General features: G+C 32.0%; 1 protein-coding gene and 1 pseudogene across 1 annotated transcript in view; both read left to right on the forward strand.

Annotated features, from left to right (window-relative positions):
* The window catches only part of LOC145269505 (uncharacterized), a 203093-nt gene that overhangs the window by 40914 nt on the left and 136329 nt on the right, over positions 1-25850 (forward strand). The gene's annotated exons all lie outside the window — the stretch shown is intronic.
* Positions 5470-5596, forward strand: LOC145269945 (U2 spliceosomal RNA; annotated as a pseudogene).

The following is a 25850-nucleotide window of genomic DNA, read 5'->3' on the forward strand; positions in this document are numbered from 1 at the left end:
TATCATAACAAAGGTCCATACAAAATTTCAGCTAGATCAACCCAGTAATTTCTGAAAAAAAAAAAGTGGAACGAACGGACAGACCAGGAGAAATATAATATAGATTGTTGTTTTTACATTATTAACTAGCGAGTGAGAGGAGGGGCTGCCTTGCCCGGTCATAAAATATGCTTAAATATATTTAAATTTATGCAGATTTCTTTTTTATAATTACAGATCCAATTCTCTATTGAATATTATATTGTACCTAATCTATAGTACTGCTTTCCAAAGATTTTGAAAAAATGATTTTGATGTCATCAGCTAAAATCGAAATCAAGGCATGTAACGCTCTAGTCACGTTCTCTACCATTTAAGCTGTCAACACAGATAAGATTTAAAATTAAACCACTTAAAGCTATAAATGAATTTGCACATGCGCAAAAGTAATGGAAATGTCAACAAGTTGAAATGAACATTTTGCATTTCAACTTGCCAACATATTTCTGTAGGTATTATTCGTTGATACAAAGATTTTACTCATTATAACCCATTCTTGGTGTATGATTATTATGTCCTGTTAATTTCAGTGTTGTATGACCAGTAGTTTAAGAGTTTATCGGTTAAATATTTTCACAGACACACACACACACCACTTGAATCTATGGTTTTATTTATATAGATAATACTGAACTTGTGTTGTTTTGTGAAAATTTTTGGGATTTTCTGACACGACCCATGTTTCTGCTTCGTCACACCAAGGTTTAAATAAACAAACCCATCTTAAGTGAATGTATACGCACTGAAACTGGCATCATCATCATCATCATCATCATATATATATATATATATATATATATATATATATATATATATATAAAACATACAAGGTGGCCAAACAAAAAAAAAAAAAACGGGCCCAACTATAATTAGGCCCCGTTTCTTAGTGTTTTGTCCGAATGAAATGAAACTTTGGTCATAACTAGTTTATTATATTCAAAACATCACGGTCTTTGGCCTTTTTTTTCCTCCGTTCTACAGCATATGTTCTAGATATACTTTCTTTGTGTTTTTTTGAGTCAACCTTTATATATATATATATATATATATATATATATATATATATATATATATATATATATATATATTATTATTATTATTATTTTTTATTTTATTTTTTTAATACTAGGATAGTCTGATGACTGAAATGTAAAGCTTCATCACATTTCTGTAAGAAAGATTATTCTTACATAAAATCCAAGTCTTATATTGCACAGGTAAAAAAAAAAAATATTGATTTATTTGGGTTGGGAAATTTAATATCTAGAGTCGTGCAGGAACTTTTTGTCGTCATGGGTATTGCATTGTGTGCGTGTCGAAAAATAGGTACGTGCAGGATATGGACCGTGTTTAAGTTGCAATATTTTGGAGACCGCATCTTTTTCATTTTTTTTTTTTTCATTTGTTTCTTTCATTTTGTTTCTTTCATTTTGTTCTTTCATATTTTCTTTCATATTTTTAATATTTTTCTTTCATATTTTCTTTCATATTTTCTTTCATATTTTCTTTCATATTTTCTTTCATATTTTCTTTCATATTTTCTTTCATATTTTCTTTCATATTTTTCTTTCATATTTTTCTTTCATATTTTTCTTTCATATTTTTCTTTCATATTTTTCTTTCATATTTTCTTTCATATTTTCTTTCATTTCTTTCTTTCATATTTTCTTTCATTTCTTTCTTTCATTTTCATTTCTTTCTTTCATTTTCATTTCTTTCTTTCATTTTCATTTCTTTCTTTCATTTTCATTTCTTTCTTTTTTCTTTTTCTATTTCTATGTTTTCTTTTTCTTTTTCTATTTTTTCTTTTCTTTTTCTATTTTTTTTCTTTTTCTATTTTTTCTTTTCTTTTTACTATTTTTTCTTATCTTTTTACTATTTTTTCTTATCTTTTTCTATTTCTTTTTTTCTTTTTCTATTTTTTTTCTTTTTCTATTTTTCTTTTTCTATTTTTTTTCTTTTTCTATTTTTCTTTTTCTATTTTTTTTCTTTTTCTATTTTCTTTTTCTATTTTTTTTTTTCTATTTTTTTTTTCTATTTTCTTTTTCTATTTTCTTTTCTTTTCCTATTTTTTCTTTTTTCCTTTTTCTATTTTTTCTTTTTCTTATTTCCTTTTCTTTTTCTATTTCTTTCTTTTTCTATTTCTTTTTTTTCTTTTTCTATTTCTTTTTTTCTTTTTCTATTTCTTTTCTTTTTCTATTTCTTTTTTTTCTTTTTCTATTTCTTTTTTTTATTTTTCTATTTCTTTTTTTATTTTTCTATTTCTTTTTCTATTTCTTTTTCTTTTTCTATTTCTTTTTCTATTTTTTTCTTTTTCTATTTTTTTCTTTTTCTATTCTATTTTTTCTTTTTCTATTTCTTTTTTTATTTCTTTTTTCTTATTTCTTTTTTCTTATTTCTTTTTCTTTTTTTCTTATTTCTTTTTCTTTTTTTCTTATTTCTTTTTCTTTTTTTCTTTCTTTTTCTTTTCTTTCTTTTTTTTCTTTTTCTATTTTTTTCTATTTTCTTTTTTCTTCTATTTCTTTTTTTTCTTTTTCTATTTTTCTTTTTTTCTTTTCTTTTTTTCTTTTTTCTTTTTTTTTCTTTTTTTTTCTTTTTCTATTTTTTCTTTTTTTCTTTTTCTATTTTTTCTTTTTTTCTTTTTCTATTTTTTCTTTTTCTATTTTTTCCTTTTCTTTTTCTATTTTTTCTTTTTTCTTTCCTTTTCTTTTTTCTTTTTTTTCTTTTTGTATTTCTTTTCTTTTTCTATTTCTGTTTTTTTTTTCTATTTTTTTCTTTTTCTATTTTTTCTTTTTTTTCTTTTTCTATTTTTTTCTTTTTCTATTTTTTTTTCTTCTATTTTTTTTTCTTTTTCTATTTTTTTTTCTTTTTCTATTTTGTTTCTTTTTCTATTTTTTTTTCTTTTTATATTTTTTCTTTTTTTTTCTATTTTCTTTTTTTCTTTTTCTATTTTTTCTTTTTTTCTTTTTCTATTTTTTCTTTTTTTCTTTTTCTATTTTTTCTTTTTTTCTTTTTCTTTTTTTTTCTTTTTTTTCTTTTCTTTTTTTCTTTTCTTTTTTCTTTTGCTTTTTTTTCTTTTCTTTTTTCTTTTGCTTTTTTTTCTTTTCTTTTTTCTTTTTCTTTTTTTTCTTTTCTTTTCTTTTTTCTTTTGCTTTTTTTTCTTTTGCTTTTTTTCTTTTCTTTTTGTTTTCTTTTCTTAAGAACGCTGGCCAATTTTTAAGGTGTCAAACGAAGACTGTTTTTTTTTCTACTGAAAACTATGTCCAATGTTTAAAATGCTAGAAAATTAAGGAGAAAAAAAAAACAATCATAATCGAAAACTGTCATATGATAATTTAAAAAACAAATAAATAAAATTACTTGTACGGTTTACGTACTGTGCTAAAATAAATTTATTTGGAAAGCCATTCTTAACATGGGAGGGGGTGACTCTTTAACAATTCTGTACTTTCGCCTAACAATTTAATAAACAAGATACAATAAAAAAAATTAAACGAAATATACCATTTATCAACAACTAATAAATGGTATATTTCGTTTCGTGTTCATCAGAACACATTCCATTAAAGTAATTGTTAGCTGTTGTGATTTTATTGACTAAGCGCTTTGACATATTCTGGCAGTTTATGTAACCTGCCCGGAATATGCCGCTGTTAACACGGTCTGTATTCTGCACAAGTACTGAAGTGTATAACTAAATTTGATAATTATTAGTAGTTATTTGTTTTCCTCAGCCTGTGCAGAAGTTTTGGTCTTATATACAAGTAGAACCCCTGGGATACGGTGGCCTTAGAATTTTTTTTTTTTTTTTTTTTTTTTTTTTTGTTGAGGTTATGATGTGGAATACAATATTTTTCTGGCCCTCGGTTACGGTATTTTCCCCGTCTTACGATGTTAGTAATGTTATTTGATAATATACATGTATACTGTACTCTATTTTGTTACTAATTTTAATGCCGTACTCCAGGGTTCTATTGTAGTGTTAAGTGGAATAAGTGGTTTGCATCATCCCCATGACAGGACACAAATCTGTTGCCAAGAGGGGCGTTCCAAAGGTAATGCCTCCTATTTTTTCCCGTCTGAATGGATCAGAGAGGATTGCAAATTGCATTGTTATGATGACTGAACATGCATTGATGACCTGAAATGGGCGAATGATGGCTTTGTAGAGGTACAAGATGCTCTCAAGTGTGAATAATTTTCTAGCACAGTAGAGAGAGCCCACCTTCTTCACACTCCAAGCGAGGCGTATTGCCACTTGGATGTAAAAGGCTACTATTTGGGATCGTGCCGAGCAGGGAACTAAGGGGATTTGAGCAGTGAGATGTTTATTCACATAATATTTAAACTTTTGCAGTCAGGGAAGTAAGAAACAGGAAAAGAATTCTAAAGTCTAGTAGTCTGAGGGAAGAAACTATTAAGGTAAAAGGCTTTCCGGCATCAAGAGACCTTAACAGTATTGGGGTGGGATTTTGCTGCTTGTCAGGTTAGTCAAGAATATATACGCCAAGGGGGTCCTGGATATGACCTTAAACTATATCCAATGGTGAGGCCTCAGCTTGCGGGCTTTGAGGAGTGTGGAGCCACCTTTTAATTGCCATTGCTTTCAGGTCTACTCTGATCCGGAGTGGTAGTACTTGTTAGGGTCCCAACTATGGGTTGAGTAGAAACCGACTTGAAAAAAATAAATATATTCAATTTAAAAATTGTTCTTCAAAGTCACTGGATTCGGCATTAAATAACTTGAAAAGGGTTGATATGCCGTAAAACAAAACCAACCAACCAACCAACCATACATCAAGGTGGCACAAGTGCTGAGGAGTTCATCAGAACACATTCCATTAAAGTACTTATAAAACAAGCACAGGGATGTGACATTGTAGTGATGGGACAGAGGCTGGAGCTTGGCCAATAGTGTGGGATCCATTAGATTTGAAATTCTAAAAACTGATAAAATATATTCTTTTGTATTTACCGAATTTTAATTTTCTTGGACCCTGGTTATGTTCCACAACTTCCTTCAACAACGGTAAACTGTTGACATAAAATAGGTTTTTAGTCGCGTGCAAGCGACTCTATAAGTCACTCCGTCTGTCTGTCTGTCTGTCCGTAACACTTTTGTGCTTGGCCTTTTTGGTTAAGATCAAAAGTCTGTTGTTAATAGATGCTATTCTTAGCTTTTTAAGCTTTTCTTGGCCCTTTGGCCAAGATCAAAGTGTAGTATCTTTTCCGGCAGATACTGCAAGCAAAGATCATATGTGGGGGAAACCCCACATATAAGACCTTGGTCAATGTAGGGGTAACCCTTCATACCAATTGTCACTATCCAGCTCCCCTACTCCCCGGGGAGTTGGTCCCCATTTCCCCTTCACTCCTCACATTTAAAAATCGCCCTTGTGCCTAATTTGTTCGGTGGGGGAGCAAATAAATACCCTTTTCTTGGCCTTTTGGCCAAGATCAAAATGTAGTATCTGTTCTTACTACATGCTGTACTTATTGTGATATAAAGTGGGGGATCACTTTTCTGTATTGATTTAATGTAAAATGATCACCCACTTTACAACCAGTCAGTCTCAAAGCCATTCAAGTCATTCTCCAGATCATTCAAGTTGTTTTTGAAGGATTCCAGTGATTCTTTTTTTTTTTTTTTTTTTTTTTTTTTTTTAAGCATTCAAGTCATTCTTAAGGTCATTCAATTCATCATTAAAGTCATTCTAAGTCATTTAAGTAATTTCATTCATTTAAGTCATTTCAGCCCATTTTTCGGTCATTTTAGTTTATCTTTAAGAATTTCATGTCAATCCTACATTCACGCATTCATTCATTACACAAGAGCACGCAACTAATGGCTATCGGCCTTGTTATTCTAGGTTTAGAAGTTATTTCATGCCACAAGGAGGTGGTGGACAGTTACTTCAGTTTAGTTTACTGTCTACACAGTTAAACTGACTTTTTGCATAGTACACAGCTTTTATAATCATGTGTGGTTACCTGGCTTTACCCAGGCAACATGTTTTGGCCTGGCCAATATGCATTTTGATTGACTGCTAGCTTTGGTGTGGATTTTGTTCAAATTATCTTGGCACTTCTGTATGACAGTCACATGAAGTGAATATGTGCATTTTAGTTTCAAGAACGGCCGATAGAGGGCGTTTGTAAGCTGAACAGGGGTCGATAACTCGTACCTAAAAGTTTGTGCAAAGACAATCCCTTGGAAAGTGTTTTTGAACAAATAAGGGAACTCTATCCCTTGTAAGTGTACAAAAACACTATATTGCAAAAAGGTTTCAATTAAAATCATTCATTGAAAAAGAAAAAAAAAAAAAAATTAAAAATTTCTATAAGTTTTTATAAATAAAAACTTCTATATTAATATTATATTTTGCTACACCGACAAACAAAAATTAAATTTTGATATGTTAGTACAATATTACTGTGAAAGTAAAAACAATCTTTTTGTAAAAAAAACAAAAAAAAAAATTATTATTAAACCTCTATAAACGTTTCATGTTTTTAAAATTCTATTTTGCTACATCACTCCTTGAAAATAAATTATATTAATACATTAAAATTATATTTTGATACATTTTTTTATACAATAAATGTTTCTATTTTCATATATTTTTGCGTTTTCGTAAACACTCGCTTATATTTAAGGTTCATATAATGGCCGCTAGACGGCGGTTCTCTTTCAAAGAACAGGGGTCGATAACTCGTCTCTGTTGCTAATATGTCACTGTCATGCTATATATATATATATATATATATATATATTAGGCACCGTCTTTTTAAAAATCTACCAAAAATCAGGTAATTATCCGATCAATACGAAATTTTCAGCAATTATTAGGAGAAGAATGAACTTTATAACAGTGTACTTATTTTTCATAAACGATATTTATATATATATATTTTTTTTTTGCTTACAAAACCCCCCCTTGTTTTGAAGTGGGAACAAATATGCTTAAAATAATCATCTGAAACTGAACACAAGATATTGTGTTGTTGTAAGGGACAGAATTATAGATTAAAAAAAAAAAAAAAAAAATTGTTTGCATACCTTATTTTGACGTCTGAATATCAGAACTTCGATTGTGTTTAATTATCCCGCTTTTGAGTTTTGAAGTGTGAAATTCGGTGAATATGTTAATTTAAGTTAAGCAAAACAAAAAAAAAATTTTTTTAGTATTTATACGAAAAAAGCCATTTTAAAATTTTTGATAAATAAATTAACAATTTTTTTTTAGCGAGCCGAATAATGCATGACCATTATTAAACAGGGCATGCTTTGAATAATCGATACAAAAAAAAAAAAAAATTCGATAAATATTGTGCCCTTTGTGTTAAAAATAGCATAATTTTTTTCGATCCCGTTTGAAAACGTTTGCCGCCTTTCGACTACGGTGGACCAAACGCGCTGAAATAATTTTTTTTTTATTCTGCTTTAAATTGCCCCCCCCCCCATTTTGGGGAGCCTGGCCCCCACACACATACACATTAAAAACCAAACTCATACAAATGGTCACCCATCTGGTACTGGCCAGCCTCAGCTTGATAATACATTGAAATTTTCGTCACTGAAAAATAAGTTTTTTTGGCCTGTTTGGTCTTCCATAGTTTTCTTCTTATAAAACGCAAACGTCAATAGTGTCGATGTAGACTCTAGATTTCCGCGAAATATCTGGTTACCTATATGAATAAGTGGAATTATTTGAAATTCAGGTACTTATATTATAATATTTTTGCATATTCTCTTAGAAAATCATCCTAAATCTTAGACAATAAATAAATTAATTATTTCAAAAACCTTTTTTTTTTTTTTTTTTTTTTTTTTTTTTTTTTTTTTTAAATATTTATGTACGTTTTTTGTGCAAGACAAAAAATGTCAATTGTTAACTTTTTGGGAAAATTTAACATTTAAAATTTAATTAAAAATAGTAGAAAAAGTTTTACATTATTCTGTTTTCTATATGATAAAATTCAGGGTTTTATCTTTCTGGAAAAAAAAAAGTTACTCAGAAATAATGGATTTTAATAAATGTAATTTCGTTTTAAAAAACAACAACTTGATTTTGCGGCCATTTTTGGCGGTGCCTAATATATATATATATATATATATATATATATATATGGTAACTTCGAAATTATGCAGTCGAAATTACCTGCATATTACTGAATTATTAAAAAAAAAACTTTAATCATGTAAGCAGTTGAAAAATTGCTGTCATATTGTTTAAAGCGAAACGGAAAATTACCTCCCTTTTGAACTCTTGTGTTTTATGATTGTTCATCAAATTCTATTTTTATAATTATTATTATTCTTAAACCTCTATAAACGTTTCATGTTTTTAAAATTTTGTTTTGATACATTAAATCACTCCTTGAAAAGAAATTATATTCATTCGTTAAAATTATATTTTGATACATTTTTTTATACAATGTTTCGGTTTTCATATTTTTTTTTGTGTTATTTATTTCGTTATTATATATTTTTGCGTTATCGTAAACGCTTGTTTATACTTGAGGTTCATATAATGGCCGTTAGATGCCAGTTCTCTTTCAAAGAACAGGGGGGGTCGATAACTCATCTCTGTTGCTAATGTCACTGTTATGCAGAAGTGCCATTAGCTTTTTACTCTTGGTGAATATTTTCAACATTCATATCATATTTTACCCTAATGAAACTTTACTCGGATCACAACTGCGATTTCCACTTTCGACAGTTTTGTCTAACTCCTAGACAAAACAGTATGAATTATAATTCGCAAATCTTTTCCAATTCAAGTGGATTGATAATTTCTGATTTGCTTATTATCCTAATTTCTCTGTAAGGCTCGCTTGGAATGTTGTTACGTGACAGAATTGATTTATTATTAGTTTTACTGACCAAAAAACAAATTTTTTATGGAAACCACTCCAGACAAGGTATGAAACGACCTGATATAAGGAACTAAAAAAAATATACTACTTCAAGGTCAAAAACTAGCTAACAATTACTGTTAAACAGAGGATTCTGACCTTCTTTCTCCTTTGTCAGAAACATCGCTTATGGAATGTGAGGTCTAAAGGACAAAATAGGAAAAGTGAAAGTTACGAGGTTGCTGAAAGTAAACACGGGGTCCACTTTCTATTCTCTTGCATATATGGGGTCCATAGATAAAATAGCTATCAGGGGGTCCACAAGTAAAATAAGGGTGGGGACCCTTGTACTCAAGTAATGAATATCTCTTAATTCTTAAGACACGCACAAAAATTGTTTTGATCTTCTATGGCATTTGATGACTTGCTCCTAACTTTTTACTGGATTACAAAAATATTTCTTTAACGATACAGTATTCAATTATTTAATTGGAATTCTTATTGAGATAATTATTTATTTTATTTTTTTTGTATTTATCCATTTATTTATTGCAGACTATTATCCTCATCTTTTAATTGTTGTTTCATGACGTTTCGGTCAACTATTCCTCTGGCCTTCGTCAGGTGGTTAGCCACAACGGGAGAAGAACGCCAAATCTCTTAACTGCATCCTTAGCAATTACTGCCTTCCATAGTTGTTGTCGTCTCACCACATTTTAGCCAACTAAGCTTCTGGTGTAGTGGATAGAGACGTTGAATCTCTACGGTTCCGGGTGAGCATTCTCTGAAGATACCCAAAGCCGGGTGGAGGCTTAGTTGGCCAAAACGTGAGAGTAATTGCTGAGGATGCAGTTAGGAGATTCGGTGTTCCTATCTCATGGCGGATAACCACCTGAGGAAGGCCAGAGGAATATGCGGCCGAAATGTTGTGAAACAACAGCTATAAAGATGAGGATAATAGTCCGTGATAAATAAATGGATAAAAAAGCGTTCAATGTCTGATTTTATATTTTGAAATCTACTGCAAACAATTAAAATCAAGGCAATATAAACGTAAATAAGGAATCTGACTTTCGTTTACTAATCATAATGTGCACATAATGTGCACAAGTGTCATGAAAAGTAGACCACTCATCCCCTGACATAATCCTCTACCTGTGTAAGAGGCAAATACATCTTAAAATGGAGTAATATTACCACATCGTAGGTGAAGCCACTTGAAATACCCTACCCTACCCTGACAGAGTACAAAATAGACTTCATGGCTTAGTAGGGGATACCCTTTTCTCTTCCCTGCAACCTCTCTCCCGCAGAAAGAGACGTTGCGAACCTGTCTGTGTTTTACCATTATTTCCATGGCAAGTGCTCGTCTGAGCTCCAATCTCTGGTCCCCTCTCGCCAATCTTACATGAAAAACACCCCTCTAGCTGAAACCACTGTCAATAATTTCCCCCTTCTTTATCTGTGTCTAAATCAAAACGTAGACTACATGAACAAAGTTTCTTTCTTAGAAGCGCATGCCAGTGGAACTCTCTTCCGTTTACCTGTTTCCCACCTGACTACAACTTGGATGTCTTCAAGTCCAACATAAACAAATTCCTGATGAACCGCCCCCTTAAGTAAGACACTTTATCAAATCTCCAATACTAACGATTACTACAATATTATCCCATTGATTACTGTACATGCAATAACCCTTATCTCTCGAGTGGCTTTCGCGCCTTGATAAATGGTGACTTCCATGTAAAAAAAAAAAAAAAGTTTGAAACCTAGTAGGTGATGCCCTTTTCTCCTCCCTGAAACTCCTTTCCCACAAGAGATGTTGCAAACCTGGCTCTGTTCTATTATTTTCATTGCAGTGTAAATCTTTGGTCCAGCCCTCTTGCTATACTTTCACAAAAAAAAAAAAAAATCACTCGTCTAGCTAAAACCTCTATACTTGAATATATAAGAGAAGCTGATCTATATAACAAAATCAATGTACCTCTACGAAGTTGCCTACTTCAACAATATAAATAAAATACAAGATTCATATCCAAACCAAGAACCCCATCTAACTCCAGATTCTTTTAAAGTCACTTAAAGCTATTCTCAGCATAAAACAATTAGTAAAGTTGAGATGCCGCTAAACAAAACAACCAACCAAATAATTGTTTTTTTTTTTTTTTTGTTTTTTAATTTTTTTTTTATAGCTATTTAATTATTATTTTACTCACTAGGAGTTCTCACACAGGTCATCAGAAATTGCTTACTGACAACAACCGATTGTATTCCGTGAAGTCTTAGTGACAACAAGTCTTCCCATATTACCAGTACTCTTCACCTCTTTCAATAATGTTTGCAAACAGATTTGTGTTATTGCAACAGCCGTTTGCCATTGACTTCTTACTGGCAATGACCATACGTCTTCACGGGAATTTGGATGACAATAATGTTCTCCAAGATCTAGTCTCCTTTACAGCCTGGTCCAGGATATGACCTTAAACTATATCCGATGGTGAGGCCCCAGCTTGTGGGCTCTGGGGAGTGTGGAGCCACCCTTTAATTGCCATTGCTCCCAGGTCCACTCTGACCCGGAGTGTTAGGGTCCCAACTATGGGTTGAATAGAAACTGACTTGCGAAAACAAAATATATTCTATTAAAAATTTTTTCTTCAAAATCACCGGATTCAGCATTAAATAACCTGAAAAGGGTTGATATGCCGTAAAACAAACAACCAACCAACCTTTACAGCCATCCAGTGAAGGTCTGATCAGTACATTCACTCCTTAGTTTTTCCATCCTCTTTGATCCTTCGACTATTTATTGGTATTGGTTTGGTGCCAGCCAATGCCGGCATTTAGAAAAAAAAAAAAAAAAAAAAAAAAAATGGGGTGGAGGGGAGTGCTTAACTTACAATTTTGCAGTTTCAGTTTTCTTGGTTGCATTTTTGTATTTGTCACTCGTGTAGATTAAACTCTGCATTCAAGGTTTTCAGCTGTTTTCAGCGTTACTGTCCGTTGCATAGTTGGAGTCTTCCCCATAATTCCAATTTCTCTTAACGTTTTTTTCAAGTTCTTTAGGACTGTTTCTTAATGCTCCTACATTTATTAATATTATCAGGTCCCACAGTCCTTTTTAGTTCTCTGGCAAGTTACGCATATTTGTTTTGTTTTTCGGTCTCTTTTGATCATCGTCCTTATTTCTTCGTACTTATTATTGTAATTGTTATTTGTAATGATTATTTTAAATGAATAAATGTTATTATGATGTTATTTATTGTGCTTACCTGTCACAGGTGTTCCATACTTTGATGAGTAGATTAAAAAAAAAAAAAAGAAAAACAAATAAAACTTTACATTATTTTTTTTGTTGCATCGTTAATTACCATATATGGAGATTTTATATAAAACAACATTCAAAGCAAAATGTTAATATGTTGACATTTTGACAAAATTATATATATATATATATATATATATATATATGAATATGAGAAAAGAATCTAAAACATTAAATTTAAATTTATTATTCTACAGAATACTCCAAAAAGAAAAATAACCAAACAATTTTCAAAGTGAGATTAATTCATCTATATAATATGAATCTCACCTGTATGTATGTATGTATGTATGTATGTATGTATGCTTGTCGAAAGTTTTATGCAGACATACAGAAACGAAAGATTTTTCACAATATCAATATCATTTTGAAGCTCGACCCTTTGGACGGCAAATATTGAAAAATTAGCCAAAAACATTAATTCCTTCACCTTCCACTGGGCATTCTCTACAGGGAGGGGTCACTTTTTTTCGCAGATATTTTCGAAAGTCATCGTCTCTTTTCGATTGTCTAGCCTTAATTTAAACCTACGTCACTTTTTGTTTTTTTAATGTTTTTCACATTCTTTTCCTCCGTTGCGGTACGGGGTTGAGCCTGCCTGCCTACTACCACTTTTTTGTTTTTTGCTCAACACACTCCTCCAAACACCTGGGCAACGCCGGGCACCCAGGTTAGTTAATATATAAATATTAATATTTATATTACATTGAAGTTTACCTTTGATTATACCAGGATGAAATACTGCTGCCACATCTGGGCAGGAGCTGCTAAAAACGGCCTATCCTGCCTTGACAGAGTACAAAATAGGCTTCGTGGCTTACTGGAGGATGCCTTTTTCTCTTCCCTGCAACCTCTCTCTCACAGAAGAGACGTTGCAAACCTATCTGTGTTTTATCGTTATTTCTATGGCAAGTGTTCGTCTGAGCTCCAATCTCTGGTCTCCTCTCGCCAATCTTACACGAAAAACACCCCTCTAGCTGAAACCACTGTCAGTAATTTTCCCCATTCTTTATCTGTGCCTAAATCAAAACGTAGACTCCATGAGCAAAGCTTCTTTCTTAGAAGTGCACGTCTGTGGAACTCTCTTCCGTTTGCCTGTTTCCCACCTGACTACAACTTGGATGTCTTCAAGTCCAACATAAACAAATTCCTGATAAACCGCCCCCTTAAGTAAGACACTTTATCAAATCTCCAATACTAACAATTACGATATTATCCCATTGATTACTGTACACACAATAACCCTTATCCTTGAGTGGCTTCCGGGCCTTGATAAGTTGTGACTTCCGTGTAAAAAAAAAGGGGGGGGTAAGCATTTCATTTCTGCGGTATTGATTGTTTCTTATATATGTACTAGCAGGGAGATCCTGGTGTTGCCCATTGGGAAAATACACTCAAATATAATATTTTAATTTATGCAGATTTCGTATTTAATATTAGAGCCAATTCTTTACTGATTATTTCATATTATATTGTACCCAATATATAGTCATTATTTTAAAAGTAAAAAAAAAAAAAATGATTTGGATGCTATCAGTTAGAACCAAAACCAAAATTTATAGCGCTCCAGCCTTAAACATTACTGAATCAATTCATTGTCAGTTGGATAAGAAATAGCTAAAAATAAACTAAGATTAACGTACAAATATAAATATATTTGTAAATGTGTAGAAGAACAGTTTAAGTCGACTTATGCTTGCCAAGTTTTCATTTATTTCAATTTTGACCTCTTAGCAACTATTTTACATCTAAGCAATACCAGATGGCCTGCTAATATATATATATATATATATATATTATCCACTGACACGTGTTTCGTCGTCTACGACTCATCAGAGTGGCTGAATCTAGCGAGATATATATATATATATATATACATATATATATATATATATATATATATATATATATAAGGAAAAGTGAGTGCACTCAAACTGTTGCTATATTTTGAGATTACAAAAATAAAAATGGCTTCTCAGGATATATTAAATAATGCAGATAAAGTTAAGCTCCATAGTTAAGCATTGTTTTTCAAACAGAGCTTATATATTTTAATTCAGTAGAATAAAAATTTATGACGTAATTAATATTTTATAATCATGCTTCAAAAATATAGACAAATATTGTTGAATGTAGATTTGGGGGGGGGGCATAATTATAAAATATGAATTATATGATGATTGTATTATTTCCTAGATGCTCATCCAATGAAACTCCGGTGTTTATAAAATAACAAATTGTATAATTTTCTTTATTTATACAAGAATTTCTCTCACTCATAGTTAAAGATATTCAAGAGATAATCACAACACTGAAGATGCTTGACCGACCACCTGTCTGAAACATTAGCATGTCTAGTGTTGTGACCATGTAAATTTGTCTATATTAATAAATATATATACTAGCAAAAGTACCCGTCGTTGACTGGGTTCAAAAACAGCCTACAGAAAATGGACTCTGATTTATGAAAGTATGATAGGTTATGAAAAGGAAGGGTTTTGAATTTGGGGGTATCAAAACCAAAGCAAAATATGATGAAAGTAAAAATAAAATAGATAAACCCCATTATTTATTATACCATACCGGTGCACACTGAAACACTCATCACAATATTCTGTGGATCTATATTAAAAAACTTGTTAAACTTTGTGACATATTTCCATTCTATGGAGGTTAGGTGCTAACGAACACCCCATAATTTTATTATACCATATTTCTGCAAACTGAAACATAATTATCAAAGTATACTTAAGCAGATAGATATGAAAAGTCTTTATTAAAGTTTGTGCCTATTTCCATTCTATGGAGGCCAGGCGCGAACGCAGACCCCACAATTTTATTATACCATCCCTATTTAAGTTACAACATACTTATCAAAGTATTCTTATGTACATCTATATCAAAAACACTTGTAAACGTTTTTTTTTTTAATTTTTTATTTCCATACTTTGGACCAGTCGCGAATGCAGACCCCACAATTTTAATGAACCACCGTTCTGCCAGATCAAACATACCTATTCCTGTCTCGATACATCTATCATTATATGTAATCAGTTTTTTAAAATAGTCAACCATATAGGAGCCTATTCGTGACCACACACACACACACATATATTCAGCCTTATATATATATATATATATATATATATATATATATATATATATATATAGTCATCCACATAAACTCATTGTATTCAACATTTCCATTATATGTATTATATATATACATATATATATATATATATATATATATAATGGAAATGTTGAATACAATGAGTTTATGTGCACTATACCACATTTTGTAGTTTTGACTGGAGGGTGGGGGAGTGGATTGAATCTCACGCTTTAACCCCATTTTTACTGTTGATGTAGGCAACAGTAAATATATGCTGCGTTCAACCCGTTCTTCCAAGCCACTTTGGCTGTGCCGCCATTCGTTTGATAATATCTATTACCTACGTACCCTGCCACCGCACCATCTCCAATATGCGTACACAATCTACACCGAGCAGATGCACAATTTTATTGATCTGCGCTTACACATTCTGTAGACGTGCATATGCACTGCTGCTTGAAATATTCCTGGAACCATGATCATGCAAAAGTGTACACTACACACTTTTGTTATCGGTCTGTGTTAACACCCACGAAAATTAACGCGATTACGATACGCACGTCGGTGCTAATGGACTACACAGAATCTGTGCTGTCATCTTTACATGTCTCTGTATTAAACTTTTTTTTTTTTTAATTTTTTTTTTTTTATAATGTACATGTTTGTGCAGAAGGGAGGGGGGAGGTTGAAAGACGACTGTGTACACAGTATACAAATACTCTCGCACTGAAGTGCATGGTAGCTGTATTTTGCATATGTCTGTCTCAACATTAAAAAAAAAATTTTTTTCATTATCAAAGTAGTATATATAAAAAATGTTATTGAATGAGTCAAATATTATGAATTTTTATATACTGTAAATGTGTGTATATATATATATATATATATATATATATATATATATATATATATATATACACGTTTTATTTTTTATTACCGTATCTTTCTGTTCAGTTACATTATTGTACTTGGCCTTCGGGACAAGATCAAAGTGTAGTATCTGTTCTTCAGATGCTGCACTTCTATTTCTTGTTCTCTTTCGGTGGAAGAGAAATCCTTCATGACTGAGACAATTTTTATTTTTGTACCTTTTCTCCACGTTAAAAAACGACCCTGATGTCTAACTCTGTCCCGTGGGGAGGCATAGTAAATAGGTACATTATTGTTTCAGCTACCCTACCATATATATATATATATATATATGTGTGTATATATATATATCGAGGTAGAAAGATATTAAAAAATTAATAATTGAATTTCACCAAGGGTCGTTGATAGTGCTCAATCAAAGAGAGCAAATTATAGTTTTTATTAATCTCTATGTAAATACAGACTTATCTTGCTACGATGTGCAGACCGTTTCATTCATAAGAATGTAAACCTTGCTTCAAGCCAGTCATAACATAGTATATTTTCTCTCCTCTAAAATTAAAATTGGTCTTGAACCTTAATTTTTAATTTTTCTTGCCTGATGAGATCAATTAAGATTGAAACAATCTGCACATCATAGCAAGATATGATTGTATTTACATAGAAAATAATAAAAACTATATATATAAAAGGAACTTTGTCTGTGTGTGTGTGAGTTCGTTCCCTATGGACTTGAAAATGGCTGGGCCGATTTTTATGAAATTTCGCACGAATGTACTTTATGTGCCTGACTGTGTTCTTAGATAGGTTTTTTTTATCGAAATGTCTTCAATGAGTATTGATAATAAAAAAACAAAAAAAAAACGATGAAAGAATGGTCAGGTGATTTTGACCAAAGTTAACACCTTATACAGCCTAACACCACAAGTGCATTTAAGAAGTTTTATTACCATACAAGACGAAAGGCTGAAAATAAAATCAGTTACAGCTATTATCACCACACAAGCAGAAAGACCAGGCATATGAAATTAACAGTAGGTTTTTTGATATGACAGGGGAGCGTTTGAAATGAATGTTTCTGTTCAGAGCACAATTGAACTATGATAATTGAGTTTTGCATTTTAAACTTTAATTTCAGCCGTTATGTATAAAAATAATTTTATAAAATCAACAATAGATTCTCTACAGTGCAACGACAATATATTTTGGACTACGTTGCTACAGAGAGGCGTGCGGAGCTTTCTCCTGATGCACCTCGATAGTCAACAACTAGAGCAGGCAATCAATCGATTTGATTTAAAAATGGATGATTTCACCGGTTTTGATGACAATAAAAATATGGAAGGGTGGAATATTCGTTGATCTTTATTCAATCCCGGGCAACGTCGAGTCTCCCTGCTAGTATATTACATATTTTATATATATATATATATATATATATATATATATATATAAAGCTATATGATAAACTAGCATGCTGCCTGGGATCATGAAATATGCTTAGATATGATTGTAATTTATGCAGATTTCATATTTATTATTATAAAGCCAATTTTCTATTGATTATTATATTGTACCTAATATATAGTAGTGACTTCAAAAATTAAAAAAAATATATAACTGGCATGTGATCAGCTAGAATCGAAACTAAAACATTTATTTCCCCAGCAGTAGTCACTACCATCTGACCTAAGGACACATGGACATCAAAACTTTAAAAATTAATGCAGTTAAGCATATAAATGTATATTTGTGCATACATAAAGGATACACATCAAGTTGACTTAGGCTTGCCAGATTCCAATCCAATTTTTCGGGGGGGGGGCTATTTTTACTAGCTAAAAACCAAATCAGATTTGTTCTACAGGTCCCAAATTCGCTATATATCGAGTTTCAAGTCTGTAGACCAAAAAAGGCAGACTAGGTCGCTTATGTATATTAGATTATTTCATGTATCAAAATATAAAATGTTATAACGAGATATATTTTATGTATCAATTTTCTGTGTTTACTTAGCAGAGCTTAGTAAGTTATGAAAATATTTATGGCAATTAAGCTACAGTCTTCTCTGTTTCAACATAAGGCTAATATATATTTATATTTCACTACTATTACACAAAAGGAACTTTGCGTGCGAGTTAATTCTTTATAGACTCCAAAATGGCTGGGCTAACTTTTTTCTTTAAATTTCACATGAAGGTACTTGCCATGCTTGGAAGTGTTCTTACATACGTTTTATATCGGAATGCATCTGATACGTATCAAAAATCGACAATCTAAAAATTTGATTAAAGAACATTTTTAAACTTTAAGTGAAGCCATTATAGATAATTTTATTAAATAAAGTAGATTCTCTGCAGTGCAATGTATTCTGGATTAATTCACTGTGGGAAGGCAAGTGAAGCTCCTCACCCCTTGTACACTGTGTGTGTGTGTGTGGGGGGGCTCCTAACTGGAGCAGGCAATCAATTGATTTGATTAAAAAAATGGGCGATTTCACTAATTTCTATGACAAAAATAAGGGGGAGGGTATTTGTTGATCCTAATTCAATCCCGAACAACGTCAGCCACTCCCTGCTAGTGTGTATATAATATATATTCCAACATGATGGAGAGATGAAAAAAAAAAAAAAGGAACAAACCAAAATTATGTTTGTCAGCATTTTGTCTTTATTTTAAGACTTTCTCGGGATGATTGATTGAAGAAATATTTATTTCTTCAAATAAATCATCCTGAGGAAGTCTTGAAATAAAGATGAAATGTTGATGAACATGTAATTTTGAAGTGATGGGACGATTCCAATATTTTTCCCGATTCTGGTACAATTACCGATTCCATGCTAAATTCCCGATTCCGATTCTGATTCTTTATAAATCTCTAATTATTTGACTATAAGATTGCTATCTTCCCTGATTTTCGTAAAAACACATGTTAAATATGCAGATATTTTCCTAAACGTCAAAATACACTTGTGGAGGAGGATCTATCGATTTTAGCTTTATTGGTATTTTAAAATCAATAAATATTTATTATTTTATCATTATTACCAGCAATGAATAACTTTAAACAAAATCAAATAAAAAAAGACAATTAAAAGAATCGTTTTGGCATCAGAAAATAGTCATCAATATTTCCAATTCCAATACCGATTCCGATACCCCCAAATCTTCCAGTTCTCGGTTCCGATTAATCGTGTCCCAACACTAATATATATATATATATATATATATATATATATATATATATATATTAGAATGTATGTTGTGCATTTTTATTTTCTTGTTTGCATGGATAATATTACTAAACCAGCAATTAGTCTGCCAAACTAGATATAAAAGAAGGAATACTGCAAAATGAAAAATGAGCTGCATGTAGGATTTGAACCCGTGACTGCCTACCATAGGTGCTGTAAGAAAAAAAACAAAACTTTCCAATATTAAAAACATAAAAATGTTTATCGCATTTTACTGTTATTTATACAAGTTCAGCTTCCTCTGAATTTAAGCCTCATTAAGTGATACAGGATAACGCCCATGTTAAGGAGTTCATTTTTGTAGGCATGGGTTCGAATCCTGTATCAATCTCGTTTTTCACTTTTTTGTATTCATTGTTTATTTTCCTAACCTGGAGTAATCACATGTTTTTAGGCTAGAATTTAATAAAATATAATGCACTATTTTTCAATTTTTTTTTTTTTTTTTTATGTGCACATAGGTTTTCTATATACCTTAATGAAAGTGGAAAAATACATATTTATAGTAGCAGCTATTGTACTTGCACATAAAAAAGTAGGTCATTGACCATAGAAACAATTGTGCATGTATTTTAGGCTTAAAGGTTTTTCCCTTCTGAATACTACTTCAAATTTATGTACAAAATACATTTACTCACATAAAATAGTACCTTCCTTCTAATGTTTGTGTATAGAAATTATTCCTTACCTTCCCAATTAAAAACACAAAAAATAAGCCATATGTACGTACATTGATGTGTGGCTGTCTGTTCTTAGTTAAGCAATAACACAACTGTTTCAATACTCATTTGTTTTTTTGTTTTTTTTTATACATTTCATTGGTATTTACTTTTTCATTTTAATTTGATTAAGCTTTTACTTGAACTTTAGAGACAGTTTTTTTGCACAAAATATTGTCTGACTTTTTCTTTTTTAAAGTTCTAATATTAAAATTAATACTTAAATAAAATAAATAAATTCTGTGCACACAGAATTGGACAAATTTATGAAAGCACCTTAAAATTTTGAACTAATCTATTTTATTTAGAGAGATGGTTTTTAGCAGTAAATTACAGCTTCAATCTTATGATGTATGGTTTAGTTTAAATTATTCCCTTTGTAATTTTTGTCCATTCTTCAACTAAAACGATCTCCAGTTCCTTTAGAGCAGGGTTTCCCAAACTTCAGCACACCATGGAGCGGCAAAGGTTTTTCATGGAGCACTAACAAGATAATTTCTAAAATAAATATGAAAAACATTAATTTCAAATTTTAACTTACACTTGTTCATTAGTTGTTCCTTACTTGTTCATTAGTTGTTCCTGTTGTGATTTTACTATATTTTTGTGTTTACAACCATTTTTTTTTTCTTTTTTTGATTAATCAAAAATGGTTGCATTTTTTGTTAATTTATTTTCTATTTACTTTTTCACGAACCATCCTGAAACTATTTACACCTGTAGTTATGTATCACATCTCTTCACAGTAAAAAAGATTAAAAATTAAATGTCTGCGGCCATTTAATTTTTTCTATATAAAGCATTCGGTCCTCTCTAAGAAAGGGCTTCCGGAGCCCCTCAGCCTCACCCAGGACTCAGTGCAAGCAACTTTAGGAAACCCTGTTTTAGAGAATGGCAGAGGATATGAATTTCTTGTTTTCATAAATTTTTCAATGATATTAAGATCTGGGGTGGGGGTGGGGACTGTAGTGGCCAGATAAGATGTTCAACTTCAATATTATGTTCATTGTGCCATGCTGTGGCAATTTTAGCTGTGTGAATACTACTTCAAATTTATGTACAAAATACATTTACTCACATAAAATAGTACCTTCCTTCCAATGTTTGTGTATAGAAATTATTCCTTACCTTCCCAATTAAAAACACAAAAAATAATCCATATGTACATACATCTATGTGTGGCTGTCTGTTCTTAGTTAAGCAATAACACAACTGTTTCAATATTCATTTGTTTTTGTTTTTATACATTTCATTGGTATTTACTTTTTCATTTTAATTTGATTTAGCTTTTACTTGAACTTTAGAGCGATTTTTTTTTTTTTTTTTTTTTTTTTTTTTTTGCACAAAATATTGGCTTATTTTTCTTTTTTGAAGTACTAATCTTAAAACTAATACTTAAAGAAAAATAATAAAATAAAATCTGTGTACACAGAATTGGACAAATTTATGAAAGCACCTTAAAATTTTGAACTAATCTATTTTATTTAGAAAGATGGCTCTTAGCAGTAAATTACAGCTTCAATCTTATGAGGTATGGTTTAGTTTAAATTATTCCCAAACAGTAGAGATCCCTAGGTGTAAGAAAGCTTTTTACTCCAATAGTTTCTTCCCCCAGAACTGCTTGACTTTGGAACTTCCTGTCGGAATTCTGCTTTCCCAACTGTACTGACATGCAGAAGTTCAAGTGTAACGTGAACAGACATCTTCCTACAAGATTGTGTTTGTCATCCAACTTCCCATCTAAGAATTGACAGTTTGCTCTTTAAGAGTTTCCAATATGGGGGGGGGGGGCAAAATAAAACTATTGAAATATTTTTTGGCAAACTTTATCATTCTACAAACTGTACTAGATTGTAATCACATTTTCTGGATATCACAAAGTAAATTAATATCTATATATAAAGTTAGGAATGTGTATATTCGCCTATGTATGGAGTACTGTTGTCACATTTGGGCTGGTGCATCTGCTACTTGTCTCTCACCCCTAGACAGGGTTCAAAAGAGAGTCGCCAACCTGATAAGTCTTAAACTGTCATCTAGGCTTCAGTCTCTGTCCCATCGTAGAAATGTTGCATCACTCTACCTGTTCTACAAGTACTTTATTGGTGAATGCTCTGACGAATTACAAGCACTTGTACCTCCTAGATGTGGATACCCCCCCCCCGACAAACCCGACAAACAGCTAAATCCCACCCCTTCACAGTAGAGATCCCTAGGTGTAAGAAGGCCTTCTACTCCAATAGTTTATTCCCCAGAACTGCTAGACTTTGGAACTCCCTTCTGGGATTCTGCTTTCCCAACTGTACTGACATGCAGAAGTTCAAGTGTAATGTGAACAGACATCTAGCTATTCATCTCCCTTCATAATATACCACTGCAACTTATGTCCCCGATAGTAGCCTCCTACTTCAAAGTGGCACTGTCTTGTTTTGGGTGAAAATTGAATTAAAAAAAAAAAAAAAAAGAAAAAGTATATTTATATATTTCCGTGTATAGGATTTATTCCTAAAGTAATTAAATGATCATTGTTAATATTTGAACACAACTGCTCGATGTAAGAGTTGCTAATATGGGTTATATTTAGTTTGATTTAGTTTTATGCAAAGAGGCCAAAAAGGAGGGTTGGAAACTCTGAAAATTTAAGTCCCTCTGATTTTTGTGAAATCTTAACAATGGGAGACGAAATTCAGCTCTTAAAGAAAAATAGTCACTCTGGATTGAAACAAAAATTTAAATTATCTTGATCTAGAAGGATTTCTCCTTCACTATTCAAGGATAGAAAAGATGAAGTGTAGTATCAAAACAGATACTATACTTTGGCTCCTAGCCAAAACGGCTAAGAGAATGAAGTTAAGTGTTGCAAATATATATATATATATATATATATATATATATACACTTGTGCCCGATATTATTCATACCCCCCCCCCCTTGAAAATTGAGTTTATTATGTGTAACTTTGTAAGAATTTATTGTTTACGTCCATATTGATACATATTCTTAATAAACTTCTTCTGATCATTTTCGTCATTTTAAAATCTCGGGATACTTGTAATAAAAGAAATATACAGCTATTTATAAAATCTGCAATGTTCAAAAATAATCATACCCCCTTATTTTTTCAGTATTAATCGAGTTTCTGACTGTTTGTTTCCTGTTTGATTCTTATTTTGAATGCTTTTATACAACCTTTGATTAATTTCATTTCGTTTTTTGCATTTTTCAGAAATTAAAATGATATTAACTGAAAACCAATAAAAGAATAAAAATTATTAGAATGGGGAAGAAAAAAGAGCTTAGTAATGATCTTAGGACTAAAATTGTGAATTCACATAAGCATGGTTTAGGTTACAAGTCAATTTCCAAGAAATTTGAGGTCCCTACAGCAACAGTACAGAGAATCATCAAAAAATTCCAGAGCCACCACACCACAAACAACTTGATTGGTAGAGGAAGGAAAAGGAAACTGTTTGCTAGAGCTACCAGGAATATTGTAAAAAGTGTTAATGCAAATCCAATCACCACTACTGAGTACATTTTAGAAAATCTGGAGTCTTCTGGCATAAAAATATCAAGGCAAACATTGCAAAGGACTCTGCATGAAAATGGTCTGAAAGGAAGAAGACCAAGAAGGACTCGATTGCACACCGGAAAACACCTTGCAACACGTCTAAAGTTTGCTATGACCCATGTGAATTCTCCAGAGTCCGTTTTCTCAAGTAATTTGTGGACTGACGAAACAAAAATTGAATTGTTTGGCCATATGGATGCTTCTTACGTTTGGAGGAAGAAAGGAGAAGCTTACGACCCAAAGAACACCATACCCACGGTGAAACATGGTGGTGGTAGCCTAATGTTTTGGGGCTCCTTTTCGGCTAGTGGTCCAGGTAGTTTGGTCAAGATAGATGGAACCATGAAGAAGGAGCTATATTTGGAGATACTCCAGAAAAACATTAGACAGGATGCGGTAAAACTCCATTTAAGACCAAACTGGGTCCTTCAACAGGATAATGATCCAAAACATACTGCCATAATAGTCAAGAAATGGTTTGAGGATAATCAAATTAATGTTTTGGAATGGCCTAGCAAGAGTCCCGACCTGAACCCCATCGAAAACCTCTGGCACATATTGAAAACTGAGGTTAAAAAGCGGAAACCTAGAAATTTGAGGGATTTGGAGAACTACTGCATTTAAGAATGGTCAAAAATCAGTGTTGATCTTGTAAAAACCTTGATGATAAATATCCAAAACGGTTACAGGCAGTTATTAAGAATAAAGGACATGCTATTGACTATTAGTAAGAGCGGTATGAATAATTTTGAACTAGTGCCATTGTTGTTTTTCTTTGTATAATGTTTCAAACGTGCATAATTTATTTATTTGTTGAGTTTAAATTAAATGCTTATGTTTGGTTTATTGTTTGAAATCCCTTTAATATTGTCTACCTTCTGGTTTGAGCAATATTCTTATAGAAATCTCAAAGATCCGAGGGGTATGAATAATATCGGGCACAAGTGTATATATATATATAGTATGTTTCATTTATACAAACATTATTAGCTACATATATGCATACATGTATCTGCTGCAACTTCTTTGGAATATATGTATATATTTTAAATATGACATGAAGGAGAACATGAAACAGAAACATGTATGCATATATGTAGCTAATGTTTATATAAATAAAGACAGTAATTATGTTTTGCTTGTCATTGAGTACTGGACTGGTGTTTCAGCGAATTTACATCTAGTAAACCACCACATATATATATATATATATATATATATATATACACACACACACACACACACACACACACACACACAAACAAACAAAACCTTTGTAGAGTCGATGGATAGATACGGATAAATAAGTTGACGATCATGGTTTGGGGAAACCGGTTAGTAAACTAGTGATTATTGTTTATTTGTATATGACGTATATATCTTTTCAGTCGCCTCGCCAGATATGAATTTTTAGATCAAATTGAATGAAAATGCAGGCTTCTTGCGTAGAAATGACTCTGTATCTTTCAGATAGAGCTTTATAACAAAAAAAAAAAAATTTTTTTAAAAATACTAAGTGTCTGTATAAAGTCAAATTCCTGTCCTTCTGTCAACACCTATTTAAAAGGATATTCCGATCTGAACAGCCATTATCCATCACATGCATGCTCTTCTGACTGGGAGGAAATAAGCCTCGTTGTGTATACCCCTCCTTTATCTCCCTCCCTTCTCTCCTCTCTCTCCCTCGCTTCTCTCTCTCCCTTCTCTCCTCTCTCTCCCTTCTCTCCTCTCTCTCCCTCGCTTCTCTCTCTCCCTCGCTTCTCTCTCTCCCTCGCTTCTCTCTCTCCCTCGCTTCTCTCTCTCTCCCTCGCTTCTCTCTCTCCCCCTCGCTTCTCTCTCTCCCCCTCCCTTCTCTCTCTCTCCCCCTCCCTTCTCTCTCTCCCCCTCCCTTCTCTCTCTCCCCTCCCTTCTCTCTCTCCCCTCCCTCTCTCTCTCCCCCCCCTCCCTTCTCTCTCTCTCCCTCCCTCCCTTCTCTCTCTCTCCCTCCCTCCCTTCTCTCTCTCTCCCTCCCTCCCTTCTCTCTCTCTCCCTCCCTCCCTTCTCTCTCTCTCCCTCCCTCCCTTCTCTCTCTCTCCCTCCCTCCCTTCTCTCTCTCTCCCTC

The sequence above is a fragment of the Euprymna scolopes genome, chromosome 45, assembly GCF_053919585.1.
Source record: "Euprymna scolopes isolate OS-2025 chromosome 45, ASM5391958v1, whole genome shotgun sequence".
NCBI lineage: Eukaryota > Metazoa > Mollusca > Cephalopoda > Sepiida > Sepiolidae > Euprymna > Euprymna scolopes.